Raw genomic sequence first — 17,779 nt, forward strand, 5'->3', positions numbered from 1 at the left:
TCAAAATAAGCACAAAAATATTTGTTTTCCCAGCTTCCTTTCCTGACAAATGTGGAAGGATAAACTGAAACATTAACTGTTTTGTTTTCAGCATTGAAAGGGATTTGGGAAGAATGTGATCTGTGCTGATTCTGATTCTCTGGTATTTTTTCCCTTCCTTTTTCAAAGTGTAGTCAGACCCTTATGTACTTTTTGCCTTAAGAGCTTTCAAGACTAAAAGCAAGGGTTGCTTAAAGATAACTTTGTAAAGAAAGCCCTGGCTACCTGACAAAATGACTCTAGATGGTTCTGGGGAACAAGAAAAGAACTCTTTTGCAACAAAGTAAGAGCAGAAGCTGAGCTGGCCAGGACTATCCAAAGCCAGGAGGTGGACAAAGGTTTATAAAACCCAGAATAGTAGTTACCTGGGTCCTCTGCAATATTGCATTTAGGGGAAAAGACAGGACCTCTGGAAAAAAAAAATCTGCGGGAGGCAGATTCTGGGACTCACAAAGCTTCCAGTCTCAGCAAACATTCTTGTGTCCAAATACAACACAGAAGCAGCCTAGTGAGTGGCCAGGCTACAAAGTGGCTAAGGGGCTGGACATGGTCGTATCAGGGGTACCCAGTTTCAAGCAGATAGTATTTGTTCTTCCAGATCTGGCTTATGTTCCTTAACTTAATGTCTTCCAAGTTCATCCATATCCATGTAGTAGCAAATGGCAGGATTTCCTTCTCTTTAAAGGCTTAATATTCCATTCTATGTACAGATTACATTTTCTTTATACTATTACAGATGGATTTTTACATTTACAGACATTTTTACATGTCTCTGCTGTTGCAAACAATGCTGCACTGAACAGAAGAATGAAGAAATCTCTTTGAGATCTAGTTCTTTTATGTGTATATCCAGAGCTGGGACTGCTAGTTCATACTGCAATTCTATTTTTGAGGAGCCGCCATATTGTTTCCAAAATGGCTCTACCTATTTGTAATGCCATTAATAGTGCACAAGGCTTCCTTTTCTCCATATCCTCACCAACACTATCTTTTAACTTTTTGATAACTATGTTAGCAATTGTGAGGTACTAGCTCATTGTATTTTGATTTGCATTTTCCTGATGTTTAGTGATCTTGAGAATCTTTTTATAAACCTGTGTGGGTCATTTGCAAGTCTTCCTTGTAGAAATGATCTTTTGCCCATTTTAAATCAGGTTACAGATCAACTCATACAGAGCAAGTGTATAGTAAATAATTGTAAAATGAGTTAATTACACAAAGTGGCACTATAGATAAAAATAAATTATTTTGAATTTTTTGTGGGTTTAAAAATTGGGTAGGGCCTCCCCTGGTGGCGCAGCGGTTGAGCTCTGGGCTACGAAGCTGCCCGCAACCTCTGCAGCGCTGGTTCGATCCCCGGCCGCCAGCGAGGGTCCCACATGGCGGGACAGACCTCTCCTGCCATGCCCACTGCTCTTCTCAGCAGTGTGTTTCATTGGTCTGCCTGTTCTGTTCCCCGCTCTGGTGAATCTCTCACCCTGCCTCGCTTCTGACTGTACCCAATGCTTGTATAAATAAATAAATAAATCTTTAAAAAATAAAATAAAAATTGTGTAGTAATCTGACTGCAGAATTGAGGCTAATAGAAGGAGAAAAAGAGGGGTGGGGACATAACCGACTATGATAGAGAATTATGGGTGCTTTGTAGATGGATGTGGTGAAGTAACATATACCTGACGTGTGCACTTTTACCCCTAAATCATATTTAGTGTTGTAAACCAATATTACCTCAATTAAAAACAATTTTCAAAGGGTATTTTTCAGATAATTTGAACAAAAATTTTCATGATTTACCAACTTTTCAAAAGTCAGTCTGTTTTCTTTAAAATTTTTGACTTTTTTTTTGAGTGGCAGTCACATGGCTCAAGTACTAGAAGTATAAAAAAACACAATGAAAAGCCATACTCTCTTGTTCTTGATTTGCCTAGTTCTCACCCCTTCCCTTTAGGCAACCTCTTTTCATAGTGTTTCATATAGTTTAAGCTTTCTTTGCTGATACTCAAACAAATATGATTATTAATTCTTACTTTGATCTTAACATAAAAAGTAACATTTTTTTATTTCATATATCTTAACCAAATTGTTGTATCAGTACATACATATTTTCTTCTTTTTTCCCCTAGTTTCACAGCATCACATTGTAAAAATGCCCCATAATTTATTAACCTACTCCCTACTGATGTAAATTTGAGGTGTTCTCTATCTTTACTACTACAAACAACAAGGTAATGAGTAACTATGAACATCATTTCACAAGAGGGCTAGTATAAATGTAGACTGAATTCCTAGAAATGTAATAAGTCAACTGATTTGTGCAACTGTAGGGATTTTTGTGATTGTAGTTTTGATAGACCATTTTAATATATTGACAAATATTTCTACATATTAATTTTATTTCCAGCCAACTTCTCTTATTGTTTGGAGTAATTTTTCAGTTGATTTTCTTATTTTCTTATTTCTTATTTTCCATGTTGAAATACTGATCACTTTACCTTTCCCTTTTATACGTCATACTTACATTTTTATTTTATTTATATTGGTTCAAACTGATAGAACATACTTAAAGAGTAGTAGAGATAATCTTTTTACATGTTTTTGACTTATTGTAAATACTTTAATGTCCTTTTATTAAGCATACACTGGCTTTCAAGGGAAGATAATGTATGTTTGTGTAACTATACATATAATACCATATATTTATGGAATTATCCATTAATTATACTTTTAATGAATTTATATAAAGAGTAGATATTTAACTGTATCAAATGCTTTTACTGCATTTATGGAAATAAAGTAAACCTAGTCATGATGTAAAATCAGTAATTCTTTAGCATGTTGCTGAATTATATTTACTAATTTTTCATTTAAGACAATCTATACTCATAAGTGAGATTAGTCTCTTGTGTTATCTTTACCAAATCTGGTTATCAATGCTATCCTCAATACATAAAAAGAATTTTGAGTTCCTTGTTTTTCTGCCCTGACAAATTAAAGTGATATTATGGGGATTGTCATTGGTACTTTGCTGTGAGTAGCTGCTTCTCCAGTGCCACGATGACTACCAAGTTTGTTTAAGTAGCAGCCAGGCCCCCAATACCCATGATTTGTGTATGCCAAGATTTTGAAGCCATGTGAGTTCACAAAGAAGGAACCTCATTGCTTTAGGGAAGACTTATTCATCTTGAACTTAGTGTGCACTCAATAAATGTAGATGGAAAGATGGAAGGAAAGAAAAGGAATGAGTTATTAGGTGCACAACATGATAACATAATATTGGCAAGGAATCTAAAGAAATTATGACATAGTCACACAAAAAATATTAGAGAGATGTGAGTTACATGTTTGTGAATTTATAGCTTAATTCACAATTAAATTACCATACCAAGAATGTTAATTAATTATACATTTTAACTTAAAAAAATGTTCTCTAATAGAACACTTCATATCCCAAAAGACAAGTAGAAGTCTTCTCACTTCTAATTTTTGGTCAGTGGCTATACACGCAAAAGAAATGCTTTATCAGCTTTGTAAATAACATACTGCCAGGAAAGACAACTCTGTGGAAATTATAATCACATTTGAGAAACTTCAGAAAGAGACCAACATTTGCCAACACACACTATTCTTTTTTAACATTGATTTTGGCAGTTTGCTCTTTCAACAATCATTTATTGAGCACTTAATATGAACAGCTAGGCACTGTTGTAGACATAAATAAGTATATATCCTGTATATTGTGTGTATAGATAATGCATTTGAAATATATCACAGTTATATATTTTTCTAGTTATATATTTCTACCTATAATCACATGTATTAATGTGTATAACATATATTAATACATATGATTATATAATAAATACATGATTATATGAAAATATGTAATATACAGGGCCTCCCTGGTGGCACAGGGGTTAAAGTCTCAGCACTATTAAGCTATCACCAGCCACAGCAGCATGAGTTCGATCCCTGGCCAGGGAGCTAACCCAGCTAGCACAGCAGACCTCCCCTGTCTCACCCACTGCTCCCCTCAGCAGTGTATTTCAGTAGATCCACCTTTTCTGTTTCCCACTCTATCTGGTGAATCTTCTCACCCCCACACCTCTGACCTGGAGCCCAGTTCTTGTATGCATAAATAAATAAATCTTTAAATATATATATATAATATATATAATAAAATGTACTATGAAGAATAAAAAGCAGAGTGAGGAAATGGAAGATAGTGTGTGAGGGACTGCTATTTTGGATAGGATAGTCAGAAAAGGCCTTTGTGAGGAGGTTTTGTGGCAGAGAAATGAATGAAGTGGAGGAGAAAGTCCACATGCATGTCCAAGTGCTCCAGAAAGAGAAAATAAGAGTGCAAAGGTCCGGAGGCAAAAGCAGGATTTGTGTATTCTAGGAACAGGAAAGAGATCACTGTGTCCGTAGCAGACAGAGTGAGTGCAATGTGGACGAGAAGTAGGATGAGATCAGATCTGGGAAAGAACAGGAAAATCCTGTAGGGTCTTGTAAGCTTTAGTTAAATTTTTGGATTTTATTTTAAGGAAAGTAGGGAGTTGTTGCAGGTGTTTCCCAAGTATGTCATAATTAGATTTTCATTGTAAAGAAATTATTTTGGCCTTTGTGAGAGAACAATATATATGATAGCAATGGGAGAAACAGGGAGACAAGTTAGGAGGTTCTTGCCCTCGTAACACAGGGAATGGTGGTGGTTCAGTATGGAATGATGGCAGATGAGAGAAAGAGGAGTCAGCAGATTAAAGAAATATTTGACTTCTTGCTAAACTTCAGGTTAGATGTAGTAGAAATGAAGAAATCAAAGAGGAATGCACATATTTTTTACCTGAGCAACGGGCTGAATGGAGATACCATTTACAGAGGGGGCGGAGTGGAGGGGGGCGGGAAATGCTGAGGAGAACAGAGGAGTCAGAAGTTTAATTTTGGATATGTAAAATTTCAGGGGCTGTAAGACTTAAGTGGAGAGTCAGAATAAACAGTTATGAATACAATTCTGAATCTGAATGAAGTTAGTAGGTACTTTGCAGTGAAAAACTCTTTGGATATCGTTAACAACACAGAATTTAGTGTCCTCTGAGAAAAAACTCTCTGGTGAGAATATGACTTGAGAACAGCCAGATTCAGAGTACTGAGCTTTGAGGTTCTGTCATGTGTAAGCATAAGGAAGATAAATAGCAAAGGATTTTGAAAATAATTGACTGAAAATCAAGAGTATGGGATACTGAAATCCAAGTGAAGAATTTGCTTTAAGAAAGAACAGTAAGCAATTATGACAGTTGTTTCTGAAAGACTGAATGAGAACTGACGGCTGTCACTAAAGTTAGCAACATCTGGACCCTTGCTAGCTTTGACAACAACTGTTTAAGTAGAATGTTGGAGATTAAGCCTGATGGAAGTGTGTTTATGAGAAAATGAGAAAAGCAGTACAAGCATTAATGGAAAAGGAAGCAGAAAAAATGGGGTGGTAGGTAGAAGGAAATGAAGTCAAGGATTTTGTTTTTTCACAAATGATGCTGATGAGAATGATGAGGTTAAAAGGATGACTTTTTATGTTGCATTAGGGGAGTTTAAACAATATTATTAATGATGCTTTTGAGCATGTAAAAAGAAGTATTTCAGTAAAAAAGATAAAATAATGCTTTGGATTTAGATGCACATCCACTATAATGCAAGAGAAGGCAGAATGCATAGACACAGATGCAGAAAGGACTGTTTGGTAAGGAGAAGATGAAAATTTTTACTTCTGATTACTTCTATTTTCTCAGGGAAATAAAAAGTAGTAACACCAGCTGAGAGAAAAGAAGAGGAAAGCATTTGTAATACTGAAGAAATAAAAGGTGTAAAACAATGAACTAGAAGAGCAGAAAGATGAAGTTACTTAAGCAATATAGTAGCACTGTAGGCAGGTGCTAAAGTTTGTAGACGTGAATTTAAAGTGAGATCTGCCAGCATGCTCATGATTTTCACCATATAAATGCTTTTTTAAAAAGAAAGAGCCAAAAGATGTTTAATAACAACACATAAACCTCAAGTATATGTAAGAGACCAGCATGATTGTGTAACTCCCTCACCAAACATACTCTCTAATTCTGATGCATGTGAATTTAATGTAAACTCCTTATGATAGAGACATACAATTTTTGTTAGTCACAGAACAGCTAGTCACAGAAGCTCAAAAGCTTCATTAATAATATTATTTAAACTCCTCTAATGCAACATAAAAAGTCATCCTTTCAACCTCATTATTCTCATCAGCATATAAATACCTATTTCATTTGTGAAAAAACAAAAAGCAACTAGAAGTTGCTTGAACAGAGAAGGAGAGTCCACAGGTGAACATTCACATTTTTACAATGTGAATTGACTCATATTCATCTTCTCATTTGACGGCTTTGTTTCCCACAATATTCCCAGTACTTAATACACAGCCTAGTTCATACTAAGCCTTTAAATACTGAATGAATGAATGATCTATTTAATCTATTTTTCCCTTAACTTCTGAACCTTATACCTAACTCCCTACTAACTAACTTCACTGAAATCACAAGCGATTCTCAAATTCAACATATCTAAGATTCTACCTCCCACTTTCCCAACACCATCATCATTCATGCATTTGCCCTAGTGAGAAGCCTAGAGCCACCCTCTACTTATCATTGCTAAAGTAGAAAAGTCCATAACTACTGCATAAATTTTTTAGCATGTTTAGTGAAATAAAGTGTTTAGCACAATGCTTGAGTGAGTATAAATATAAATTACTAGCTTTCCGTGATTCAAGGATACACATCTTTGCACATTTCTGAAATCAGGATGTGTTTTACAATTAATATATCATAATTTTATTAGATGGGTTTTTTGCTTTAAATAGTACCTTAGATATAGTGTCCCTGATGTCTTGGATGGTGTCTTGGATGCAATAAAATGCAGTAATATAACTTGTCTCTTCAATTTGCCCATCAATATTAAACTAGTAATTATGTCACGTCCAATTTACTTCAAGTCCTTATTTTCTCCCTCTCCCCATTTAGGCCCCTCATTTTCTCTCATCTAAACACTGAAATAACCACCTTAATGGTCTCTTTGCCTCCTATATTGCCTTTCTACCAGAGTGATCATGTTTCTTCCATGCTTTACTTGTTTAATCATTTTTACAACTACTGAATGAAATACAAATTCTTTCTCAAGGCATGCAAGGCTTTAACTCTCTAGTCAGACCCTGAAGCCCCAGAAAAGTTGAACTTCTTTTCTGTACTTACAGATCACCCAACATACCACATTATTTCACAGTTTCATGTCTTTGACCAGACTTATCTATTTCGAATATATTTTCCATTTGTCTGTGTATTGACTGGAATCCCTCTGGTAATAAATAACAGAAAAGCAACTAGAAGTTGCTTGAACAAACAGAGAAGGAGAGTCCACAGGTGAACATTCCAAGGTTGATGCAATTGCCCAATAATGCTGGCAGGGAGCCTTTCTACCTTGTGGACTTGACTAGCTTGCAGACCTTCTTCTAACTTCCTGTTGCTTCATCATTTCAAGATGGTCATTAAAATATCAAGCATCACATTCATTTTCCACACAAGAAGGGCATTCAGTGTAGATAAACATATGGATATAGATATAAGTTTTATATAATGTGTGTATATTATATGCGTGCCTGTATATGTATATATTGTTAAGCATCTAGTGCCTATCAGTACTATTCTAAGTACTAGGAATATATAATTAAACAAAATCCTTACATTGTGATATCTCTATCCTAGTATTGACTCTTTAATCAAATATTTCTGCCTCTAGTAATTTACCTTACAGATTACTCTTCAAGGACATACATGCTTGTTGATCAATAGCTAGAACAAAAAATGATTGAATTTTATATGATATTGGTTAATTATAATACCTACATATAAGGTAACTATTGAAAAATATATATCTCAATATAGATATTTATGCTGACATAGGACTTTATCTTCACTGTATATTTTAATGGGGAAAATAGTAGCATAAAATGTATAGTATAGTAAAACAACACTTTAAATAGAAAATCCATACTAAAATTCATGGGCAATGTCAAGGGACTCTGAATATCCAAAATATCTTTGAAAAAGAAAATGAAGTAAAGAATCCACAATTCCTTATTTCAAAACATGTTACAAGACCAAAATAATCAAAACAGTGTGGTATTGGCATAAAAACAGACAAATGGATCAATGCAAGCAAATACAGATCCCAGAAACAGATCCTTACATATAAGAACAAATGATCTTCAACATCAGTAGCAAGACCACTCACTGAGAAAAGGGCAGCCCCTTCAACAATAATGTTGGGAAGACTTGATGCAAAAGAATGAAGTTGGACACTTATCTTGCATGATTCACAAAAGCTAACAAAAGTATATTAAAGAAATAAATGTAAGACCTAAAGCTATACAACTCCTAGAAGAAAAATGGGGTAAAATCTTCATGACATTGGAGATAGCAATGATTTTTGGCTAAGACACCAAAAGCACAGGCAACAAAAGCTAAAATAAATAATTGCAACCACATAAAACAAAAAATTTTGTACATTAAAAGGATATGATCAAAAGAATGAAAAGACGACCATGAGATGGGAGAAAATATTTATAAATCACATATCTAATAAGGCATTAATATCCATAATATATAATGAACTCCTACAGCTCAACAATAAAAAATCAAATAACTAAATTTCTTAAATGAGTAATGCACTTGAATAGACATCTCTCTAAAGATGATATACAAATGGTCAATAAACACATGACACATTCAATATCACTAATAATCAACTATATGCAAATCAAAATCACAACGATGTATCATCCTTCACCCATTAACATGCTACTAAAAAAAATTAGAACGTGGAAAATTGGAATATTATATACTATTGATGAGATGTAAAATAGTTTGACCACTATAGAAAACAGTATGGCAGTTCCTCAAAAATTGAAAACAGAATTTCCATACGATCTAGCACTCTCACTTCTGGATACAGATCTATAAAAATTTAAAGCAAGGTCTCAAAGGGATATTTGCACACCTGTGTTCCTAGCAGCACTAATACAATAACTGAAAGGTGGAAACAACCTAAATATCCATGGAAAGATGAATGAGCAAACGAAATGTGGTAGACATAAAATGGAATATTATTCAGCCTTCAAAAGAAAGGTAATCCTGGCATGTATTATAGTATGTATGAACCTTGAGGACACTATACTAAGTGAAATAAAATAGTCACAAAAAGATACTGTATGATTTCACATAAATGAAGTATTTAAAGTAATCAAAACTATAGAAACAGAAGTAGAATGATAGTTATCAGGATCTGAGGGTTAACCAGTGAGAGGGAATAATGCCTTCAACAACAATGTATATTTAGCATCAATTTAAGTTTTAAATTCAATACAATTCTTCATTTAAAAAATATTTTTTAATATGAAAAACTCATAATATACCGGACCTGGTTTTGAGTAACTAAATCTTGCTGTTTCTTGTAATGATTTTTTTTTTTACATTTTAAAAGGACAGATTTACTAGGAAAGGAAGAAAAAGAGAGATACCTGCATAGTCACAGGTGTGCAGGAGAGCTGCCTGTAATGATCTTTTGATGAAAAAAGAAACTTAGAAAGAGAAACAAAAGAAAGAGGGAAGAAGAGAGGGACAGAAGAAGGGGCATGGGTTATGATGAGTTGGTAATATTTATAACCCAGTTGTTAAGTTTTCTGATGGTTTGGTTTTACAAAACCGTTTGGTTTTACAAAACCATTTAGAGACTAAATATAACAACACAGGTTTGAATTGCTCAGGGTCATTTATATGTAGATTTATTCTATTTCTGGATTCCGCATTCATGGATTCAACAAGTAGGTCAAATCTGAGGATGCAAGAACATGCCGCTTTGGAGGGGAGGGCGAATTAGAAATTTTACTGGGATTGGGCCTCCCCAGTGGCCCAGCAGTTGAGCGCTGGGTTGCGAAGCTGCCTGCAGCCTCTGCAGCACTGGTTCGATCCCCCGCCACCGGGTGAGGGTCCCACATGGCACACAGACCTCTCCTGCCGCCTGCTGCTCCCCTCAGCAGTGTACGTAGTCTGTTCTGTTCCCCGCTCTGGCTCTGGTGAATTCTCTCACCCTCCCACGCTTCTGACTGTACCCAGTGCTTGTATAAATAAATAAAATCTTTCAAAAAAAAAGGAAATTTTACTGGGATTTTCCACTGCAAGAAAGTTAATGCCCAACCCCATCTTCGCTGAAGGGTCAACTGTATAGTGAAGTAAACAGATTTAACATCCCTTAAGAAAGTGTAACTGAAAGGATGAAATACCTCTGAATTTCAACACCATCCCCCAGATTCTGCCAGAAAAGACAGCTGGGAGGACAACTGTATCTACACTTAGAAACTAAGCTCCTTCTTACCAACTGTCAGAGTTTTGTGGTGAATTATTCATTCTTCTGTAGAAATTAAGGAACTGATTAAGAAGAAATAGTTCATACAAAGATGAGCCAGAGGAGAAACAGCATACAAAACTCAGTTTCCTCTCAAAAGGTCCTATTAAATGAAGTGCTGTTTCATAGAGCAGATTCTGTCTTAAACATGAAATATTTTTTAATTTTATTCATTGAGGTAATGTTAGTATACAATATTACATGTTAACCATGAAATCTTAGCATTGTTGTGCCTTTGAGATAATTCAATGAAATATGTTTCTATAACATTTAAATGAATTATAATAAAAACTTTCTTAACTAGTCTTCACTGACATGGATGAAATAACATTATTTCAGGAAATGAAGCCAGTGAAATATGAAATGTTGTGGTTACTAAAATATTTCTAATATCCCCACCCATTTTTACTCTAAACAGTTATCTGCTTACTAAAAGTGATTGTGACTTATTGTCAAATATGTTATGCAGTGGCGTTATTATAATTATAAATATTAGTACTAAATCACACAAACGATAAAATATAAAAAAGGATTTCAGTTTTTAAAGAACTAGGATGAAATCACTGAAAAGATTCAAAAAAAAGGAATGCTTAAAAATAAATTATTAAACCTAGAGAAATAGCTATAATTTTAAAGAAAAGTTTAAAGAATCCAGAAACATTCATAATTCCAACTGCTTCACAACTGAGAAAGATACTGAATCTAGAATTTTAGGCAACAAATTGAGAACTGCTTTACTGTAGAAAAGTAGTACAGAAGATTTAATAAGGTTAAGCTCCACTTATAAACATTTACATATTTATTCCGGTAACAAGAAATCTTCAACTTATTTCAGCTAATAAAAATTTACACTTTTTACCTTCTAATAAAAATTAAAAGATGGGAGTGATATTGGCAGGATGGCAGGATAGGAATTCCCCAGTCTTTATTCTCATAGAAACAACAGTTGGCAAGCAAGTATGGACAAAAGTGACTTTGGGGGAGTTTTGGGATTTAGTTAAAAAGTTGTGAAACCCTAGTGGAGCTCAAGACTAAGGACTACCACTTTGAAAAAGCAGGCACACCCCTGCAGCAGATCCACCAGCCATGAACTTAGCTGTAGATATGGAAGTAACCCTATCACCCTACAAGCTTATAGTTCCAGTCTTGCTTTAAAAAGGAAACACAGAAAAATGGAAGGACAATCTGTTTTCATGGATTGTAAGAACCCATCAATATTTATTATATATGGCTATGCTTTCCAAAGCAACCTATTTTTTTTAAATAATAAATTTTATTTTTATATTCCCCATACAATTGCAACCCCCCCATTCTGACCCCAATCCCTGCCCTCCCGCCTCCCACCCCCAAAAAGTGTCTCTGGTTCATAGTTTTTTGTTGATTTTGATTTTCACTTTCTTGTAGTTATTCAAAGTTTTCTAGATTCCTGCTATGAGTGAGACCATCAGGTATTTTTCTTTTTCTTTCTGGCTTATTTCGCTGAGCATGATCCCTTCCAGCGCCATCCATGTTGCTGCAAATTGCATGTGTTTATCTTTTTTGAATGCTGAGTAATATTCCATGGTATATATGTACAAAAGACCCCTAGTAGCCAAATTAATTTTGAACAAGGACAAAACTGGATGTATCCCATTCCCAGGTTTCAAACCATATTACAAACTATAGTAATCAAAATACTATGGCATTGGCACTGAAGCAGAGGTATAGACAAATGGAACAAAATAGAAAGGCCAGAAAGAAACCCTTATACATATGGTCAACTGATCATCAACAAGGGTGCCAAGAATACAAAAGAGGAACAGGCATTCTCTTCAATAAATGATGCTGGGGAAATTGGGCACACCAATGTAAAAGACTAAAGTTGAACCAAAAGATGCAGCCTGTGGAGAATAACCCTAGACCTAGCAGGTACTGTGGTAGCAAAGAAGAGAGAATGGTAGAGATTTAGATTGACATGGTCTACTGCCCAGAATCTAGTTTGGGTTCCTGCTCTGGCTCCAATCTAGAGCTGAGTGGCATGCTGTAACTAGAAAGCTTCCTGCCCCTGCACCATTATGGCTGGCTTACATCTGTGCCAGACGCATGTGGTACAAGTTCACCCCTTCCTGGTTCCACTGCCATAGTGGAAGGAAAACCAGGAGGTCAGGTGTAAAAGCTAGTAATTTTCCTGTGGCCCTGTTCTTAAATTAAAGGAAGTACTATGGAGGAGTTTTCAGGTTGATGAGTTGGTGAGGCAGAAAGGGGAAATTTTAGAAAGAAAAGAACATGCATTTTCCTCAAAACCATTTGATCCATCAATGCCACTTCTGGGTATAAGTCTGAATGAAATCAGTGTCTCAAACAAATATCTACACTCCTGGGGTCATTGCAGCATTATTCATAATTGCTAAGGTATGGAAACCACCTAAATGCCATCAACAGATGAATGGATAAAGAATATGTAATATATATATTAAATGTATGTGTGTACATACATAATCTGTGTCTATATAATTTTATGTGTATTTCATTATGAATGCATATATTAGAGTAATATTGAGCAAATAAGAAAGAAATCCTCCTACGTGTGAAGGCATAGGTAAACCTTGATGGCATTAAGCTAAGTGAATGAAGTCAGAGAAAGAAAATACTATTAATATTATGATCCCATTTCTAAGCTAAAATCTTAGAAACAGAATAGAAAGGTAGTTACCAGAAATCGGGGTTTGGGGTGTTAACAAAAAGAAGCAATGGGCCTCAAAAATGGTGTCATTCTTGCCAAGTCCCACCAAGATTTAATACCTAACCTAACAGAAATTTCTGCTTCTCCCAAAAGTAGAAATTTACGCTAGTCAACCTGGAGTTTCCTGGTCAACACGAGTAAGATCATCTATACAAAATCGTCCTGCCTTCTCCTAAGGAAAAAAGACTGCCTGCAGTAAGCTTTTTTCCTCTTGCTTATAACCTTTGTCTTGCCCTCTTTTTTAGCATAAAAACTTCCATTTTGTACAAACTTTTTTGCTGCAGATTTCTACTTGCTAAATGGGATGCTGTCCAATTCATGACTTGCTTAATAAAGCCAATCAGGGTATCTAAATTTATCTGTATGAATTTTGTTTCTTAACAGGGAAGTGGGAAAATGTTGATCAAAGGGTACAAGCTTCCAGTTATAAGATGAATGAATTCTTGAGATCTAATGTAGAGCACGGTGACTACAGATAATAACACTATATTTTATACTTGAAAGTTGCCAAGAGAGTAGATCTTAAATGTTCTTACCACATATATTATGGTAATTGTGTGAGGTGCTGGAGGTATTAAATAACAGTATTGCTGTATTATTTATATATGTCAAATTATCACATTATAGATCTTAAACTTACATAATGCTTATGTAAATTATATCCCAATGAAACAAAAAAAAAAATTTACAAAAGGAACAGAAAATTACAAAAAAACAGCAAAATGTTAGCAGTCTGGGGGCCTCCCTGGTGGCGCAAGGGGTTAAGTCGCAGCCTGTGAAGCTGTCCACAGCCTCTGTAGCATGAGTTCGATCCCTGGCCTGCCAGGGAGCAAAACACATGACACAGCAGACCTCTCCTGACTCGCTCACTGCTCCCTCAACAGTGTACTTCGGTTGGTCTGCCTGTTCTGTTCCTTGCTCTGTCTCTGGTGAATCCTCTCACCCCCCACACCTCTGGCCTGTACCCCAGCTCTTGTATGCATAAATAAACAATCTTTTAAAAAAAGTGTTAGCAGTCTATACTATTCTCTTTAATTACATGGAAAAAATTACATCATGATGTTAAATAATGGAGTTATTTGTGATTATTGCCAAAAGCCAAAAACCAAAGTTTTATACACACACTTGTTAAAAGAATACCATGCCCTTTTTTCACACCCTTTGCTTCCTGATTTATAATTTTATCTTCAAAGCATACTTATTTCAAAATGAGTAATATGAGACTACATATTTAAAACTTGCTATGAAGACACAAAAACTATAAAAACGTCATTTAAAACATAAAACCCTGGGCCTCCCTGGTGGTGCAGCAGGTTGAATGCTGTGCTGTGAAGCTGTCCCCAGCCTCTGCAGTGCCCGTTCGACTCCCCACAGGCCAGGGAGACAACCACATGGTACGGGAGACCTCTCCTGCCTCACCCGCTGTTCCCCTCAGCAGTGTCTTCGGTCCATCTGCCTGTTCTGCTTCCTGCTCTGCCTCTGGTGAATTCTCTCACCTTCCTGTGCCTCTGACTGTACCCCAGTTTTTGTATAATCTTTAAAAAAAATGTTTAAAAATATATATATATAATATAAAAACCTTGGGCCTCCCAGGTGGCACAGAAGGTTGAGCACTGCACTGTGAAGCTGTCTGCAGCCTCTGCAGCATGGGTTCGATTCCCGGCCAGCCAGGGAGAAACCCACATGGCATGGCAGACCTCTCCTGCCTCGCCCTCAGCAGTGTCTTCAGTCTGTCTGCCTGTTCTGCTCCCTGCTCTGTCTCTGGTGAATCCTCTCACCCTCCTGCACCTCTGACTGTACCCCAATTCTTGTATAAATAAATCTTTAAAAAAATTAAATAAAATATTAAAACCTTTAACAACATCTTTAAAAATATATGTTCCAAATTTATTATGAATTTCCATACTGTTACTAAAAATCATGGGTTACTTCATCAACAAGTCAACTAACAAGTAAATAACCTTTGGGCATAACAAATATCAAATAAATTTAAACATAGAAGCTCTCAGAACATTACTTGGTACATTCATAAAGTAAGTATTGTATAATTAGTAATTACTACTACTATTGTTTCTAGTATCATTGTTATCATGCATACTGCTTGAAGAAAAACAATCTGAGGACTTTATACTTTCATCTTTATACACTCACATTTTTCTCATTAAAAATTGGAAAAATGGCTAAAGAGACAGCACAAGTCTTTGAGAACATTTCTGTAGGTAACATTAACCTAACTCCAAGTTTTGTCCACCATACTTGTGCAAAGACAAAACAAGTACACTCTCTGACAGAATGAATGCAGTGTGCCATTTACTGAGTGTTCTCTTTTCAAAAGTGGTTAATACGTAACCAGTGAAATGTCCTTCACTGAATTACGGTCAGGAACTACACGTAGCCCACTCTTCTCAAAGTGAACTAAGCATAACAATTGGTACCATTGCAGAAGCTATTTTCAGTCCCTGGCAGAATTACAGGAACACAAATAAAACTTTTTTTCTTATTTATTTTTACTAAGCCCATGTAACTTCCTAATTCTATTATTTCTCACTTCCAAATATTTCACCATCATTCTTAACACCATGTCTCTTCCCGTATTTTGCTTCTTAACTTTCTTTTCCATGAGCTGCCTTTCTTTCTCTTCTCTCTTACCCCTTTACTTCAGCTTTCTAGCAGTAATTATTTTCTAAACACTTCAACTTGTAAACAACGTATCCTGCTTATTTTTCTGTCAAGGACTCATTACTCAGGTAACTTAACTTTCTTTATTTGGATGCCATTTCTAAATCAAAGCTCAGAAGACAGATAGGAAATAGATGTTCTCTTTCACTATACAATAAGGCTTACAGTTTTTTGCAGCTCTGTTATGCTCAGCATCTTGAGTAAAACCATCTCACAAACTGATAACACAGGTACTATTATCCCCATATTTCCTGGTGAGGTGCTGAGGCTCAGAGCAGTTAACACAGGGTTATCTAGGACCACATGGCTGAGTCAGAACTAAGCCTTGGGTGTCCTAACAACATTCGTTTCCCATCTAAAGCTCATTTTTTTTCACTGTTCCCGAGAGAGCTCTGTCTTGGAAAAGGGAGAGTTTTAGGCAAAATCTTCCCTAGTTTATGATTCTACAGAAGTGTTGTCACTTCACCTGAGGCTAATTCCTCAATCCACTTTTATTTTTTAAAGATTTGTTTATTTATACAAGAACCAGGGTACAGGCCAGATGTGCGGGAGGGTGAGAGGATTCACCAGAGACAGAGTGGGGAACAGAACAGGCAGACTGATGAAATAAATACACTGCTGAGGGAAGTAGCAGGCACAACAGGAGAGGTCTGCTGTGCCATGTTGGACCCTCGCCGGCCGGGATCAAACCAGCGCTGCAGAGGCTGCAGAAGGCTTCACATTGTGGCACTCAACTGCCTGCATCACCAGGGGAAGCCCTCAATCCACTTTTTTAATACATCTAATTATGCATCCTATGAATCTTCTCTCTTGGGATTACCATTCTTTATGCTACAATGTTCAGCCTTTCCCTTCTTATTTGTCTCTCCTACTCTCAGCATTTACAAAGCAACATTTCCTTTAAACTTGTTCAATTCTCTCTCCTCTTGAAGAAACCTTTCCCTCACCCCAACTCTATGCCAAGTTCTGCCCTATCTTCTCCACTCCAAACTCTGGGGAGCTGGCTCCAACTCCTCACATTCCCTTGTTCCTTCACAAGTTGCAATCAGGCTTCTGTCCAACCTACACACTAAAACAGCTGGATTCCAATGTCCTCCTTGTTCCAATCCAGCTGAAAAATATTATCAATTTGTTATTTGATTTCTCTATGACATCTGACATGTGTGGCCAGAAATTTAGCAAAAGCAATATTTACAGGTCATCTCAGTAATTTATGATGTGGCACCAAATGCAGGCTATTAACCCTTGTTCCTCTTGCTTAAAGTAATTAATCTTACAAATAAATGCTCAGTTATTCCTAGTTTCTTAAAAACAATTTAAGTTTGGTTACATTTTGAATCAACACATTATAAAATCATGCAAACTTGGAATGATTTTTTTAAATTTTGTATGCTGTTAACATCAATTGACATTAACTAGTCAATTACTCTGACTAGTAAATATCTTCTCTTAACCTCTTAAAATTCTCCTCTATACTAACTGTGCTTTTGCTCTGGCCGTATTTTTCATTTAGGTGCTCCTGACCAATGCCTAGCTCCTTTCTCTTTACATCAACATACCATACAAGGGCATTCATCCTTTTCCACAGCATCAGCTCTACCTAATAAATTAATAAATCTCTAACTTATATAAATAGGCCAGATCTCTGTAAACTAGCATTGTCCAAATTGCTTTAACTTTGACCTAACAATGAGAATTTTTTTGTTTTCATTTGTCAGTTCACAATGTAACACTGAAATTACATTTTCACAATGAAACTTTTACATTTTGACCTGGAACACTCATAGTTAAGGACAAAGAAGATGTTGATAGAGAGTGTGAGAAAGGAAGAGAAATGACGTTAGTTGGGACAGAAGT

Source organism: Talpa occidentalis, unplaced genomic scaffold (genome assembly GCF_014898055.3).
Source record: "Talpa occidentalis isolate TD23 unplaced genomic scaffold, MPIMG_talOcc4v2.1 talOcc4.16, whole genome shotgun sequence".
Taxonomy (NCBI): Eukaryota; Metazoa; Chordata; class Mammalia; order Eulipotyphla; family Talpidae; genus Talpa; species Talpa occidentalis.